The following is a 3,075-nucleotide window of genomic DNA, read 5'->3' as shown; positions in this document are numbered from 1 at the left end:
CTCAAAAATCCAATAGTTGAGTAAAATGCTGGCCACTAAGCTTTGATGGGTGCCAAAAAGAGTTTTGTTACCATATGTCAAATCCTGGTGTGTTGCTCTCTACCTGAGAATCAAACTCCTTTTATGATGTAGAACAGAGCCAAAAATGATCAAATCTATATGAATTAAATTTATCCATCAGGCTTTCTAAGTTCTGAAGTAAATATTTAGGGCCAGGTGTTTCCAAAATGTATAAGCATTGCAAAGTACAAAGAGACCAAAATCTAATTTAAAAAAATAGTATTTCTGATAAAAAAAAGAGCCAGGAATTCTGAGGTGACACCCTTAGAACTTAGAGAGTCAGAAATAGATACAGGCGTCCGCGTTTTCCGGCCCGCTCGGGGACCCTGGCCCGCGCCCCTGCCGCCAGCATGGTGCTGCTGGCCGGCCCGGCCAGAGGGCGGTGGGGCGCGCTGCTTGTCCTGGCAGCCGCCGACCACACCCCGGGGCGCGGAGACCGGGGACGACCCTGCGGACTACGAGGAATACGAGGACTTCTCGAGTCTGGCCGACACCCGCAGCATCGCTTCGGACGATTCCTTCTACCCTCCTGAAGGCGAGGACGAATGCAGCGAGGTGAGCTCGGACAGCGTCTCGGAGGGCTTCCCGGAGGCGGCCACCTTCCTGTGCGCCGCCTGCGCCAATGACGTGGGGCTGCTGCAGGCGCTGGTGCCGCAGGGCCCGCGCTTTGAGGAGGTGCAGGAGACCGACCACAACGGCCAGACCGGCCTTATTGTCGCCTGCTACCATGGCTTTGTGGACACTGTGGTGGCCTTAGCCGAGTGCCCCCACGTTGACGTCAACTGGCAGGACAACGAAGGGAACACGGCCCTAATCACAGCTGCGCAGGCAGGGCACGCCACCATCACCAACTACCTGTTGAACTATTTCCCTGGTCTTGACCTTGAAAGGAGGAACGTGTTTGGCTTCACCACCCTGATGAAACCAGCCATGCAGGGTCGGATGGAGTGCGTCAGAGCCCTGATGCTCGCAGGGGCAGATGTACACGCATGGGACAGCCGCTGCGGGATGTCACCCCAGGAGTGGGCTGCTTACACAGGCAGGGTGGAGGCCATCCCACTCATACAGAGGCTGCTGGAGCGACCCTGCCCTGAACAGTTTGGGGAGAAGTCCAGGCCAGAGCTGCCGCTGACCCCCGAGGTGGTTCTGAAGCCTGCAGCCTCCAAAACCTGCTTGCAGAGGCTCGATGAATTCGTGAGGTCTGCGCTGACCTCACGCTCAGGCCGGGGCCTGGAGGATGGGGGCGTCCTTGACCATATGGTCAGGATGACCGCAAGCCTTTATAGTCCCACTGTGGCCATCGTCTGCCAAACTGTGTGCCCTGAGGACCCTCCCTGTGTTGGAAAACGGCGGCTGGCAGTGAAGGAAATCCTGGCTGCTAAGGAGGACCAGGGCACTCTTGCCCAAGAGAGGGACGAGGCAGAAGGCGCTGAACAGCAATTTCGGACTTCTGAGGTGGTGGGGGGCTCCGAAGAGGAGGCTCCGAGACTCAGTCCCCCGTCTCCCTACCTGCCAGGGGCCCAGGGGTCAGCCTCTGGCCGGCGGAAGGCCAGCCTCCTGCCCCTGCAGCTCCTGCGCCAGAGCAGTGTGAGGCCCGGTGTGGTGGTCTCCAGGGTCCGCATCAGCAAGGCGCCTGCGCCCACCTTCCAGCCAGAGCGCATAGGCCGCAAGGGCAGCGCCAAGGACAGCACCCACCTGCAGATCCCCAATTGGCGGTACAAGGAGGCCAAGGAAGAAAAGAAGAAGGCAGAAGAGGCCGAGAGGAAGCGCCAGGAGGGAGCGCAGAAGGAAAAGCGGGCGCCGCGCTGGAGGAAAAGGACGTGAAGGGGTTGGGCCAGCGCTGCTGGGGGCGCAGAGCCCCAGCGGGAGGAGGGCGGGGGCGCGACCGTGGAGAAGGTGGAGAAGTGGAGAAGCGCAGGGGAGGCTGCCCCAGGCTGGGCGCTCAGAGGTGTGCTCAGACCACGCTGCGCCGCCGCCTTCTGGGATCCCAGGAAGTGATCAAGTGTTCCCAAGAAGGAGTTGGGAACAGCACGTATTGATTTGCCTAACCCTTCTTCCCCTAGCAATCAATACACCTAGCGGGCAACAACCAAATGTCTCCCTTTAGAGAACCTCAATTAAGAATTTTTAAAAACCAATTTATCAAAGGGCGGGGTTTTTTTGCATAATTTTGTAATTTTAATCATCATTTACCAATCTGCAGCATTTTACAGGTGATGGGGCTGTTTGTATTTAAGGCAGTTTTAATATATGAGTCTGAAGACCGCTGGTTTAAAATACTGTATCTAGCAATAACCATTTGTGAGAGCTGTATGAATTCACACAATTCATGGATTCTCCCTCTTTTTGCCATTGGTTTTGGCTTTGCCTTTCCATCTCATTGTGGGTGTGCTTTGGCACTAGATTTTCTTGTTTGATTAATTGATGCTGAGTATTTGTTTTTATTTAATAGAGGCATTGACTTTTACAGCAAAAGATCAAATGAAATAGTTCAGATTTCAGTGTCTTATTTTAAAACTCTCTTGTTCATATAGTAATAATAATGAAAATCATTGTTGAATTATTAGGAAACAATGCATTAACTGCATTTCTTGCTAGACTCATTTTAAACTAAGGCTTTGGATAAACTGCCTAGGAAATCTTTTATTGGATATAAGAGAAAAATTGTCTTTTAATAAGTGGGGTGAAATTAACAAATGATTACTGGAAATACAAAATTAAGTCATATGTGCTCTTAGATAAGACAAATCTGTATATCCTTAAAATGTAAAAATGCTCGAGAGATAGGATCCCAGAGGGATGGAACCGCTGAAGCTGGCAGGAGAGTGATTTTTAGGAACAGGAGGCTAGAATTGAGTTTTAAGCAGGCTTGTTTTGGGCAAATTTCTAGGAGTATTTGGCATTTTCAGGGCAGCCCTGTCATCCAGGCTCAAGTGGAGTTTACTTTTATTTCTCCTTTGATTATTGTCCCTGATCTTTAGTTCATCCTCATGCCCGCTGTGTAAGATGTCCAGG

At 52.0% G+C, this 3,075-nt stretch overlaps 1 pseudogene; it reads left to right on the top strand.

Moving 5' to 3' along the window:
- The first annotated feature begins 410 nt into the window (after window positions 1-410).
- LOC143640351 (ankyrin repeat domain-containing protein 33B pseudogene) lies at window positions 411-1,965 on the top strand (annotated as a pseudogene).
- Window positions 1,966-3,075: the final 1,110 nt, after the last annotated feature.

This window comes from Callospermophilus lateralis, unplaced genomic scaffold, assembly GCF_048772815.1.
Source record: "Callospermophilus lateralis isolate mCalLat2 unplaced genomic scaffold, mCalLat2.hap1 Scaffold_190, whole genome shotgun sequence".
Classification (NCBI taxonomy): domain Eukaryota; kingdom Metazoa; phylum Chordata; class Mammalia; order Rodentia; family Sciuridae; genus Callospermophilus; species Callospermophilus lateralis.
Note: the sequence above shows the minus strand (reverse complement) of the source record. Positions and strands in the feature narration are given on the sequence as shown.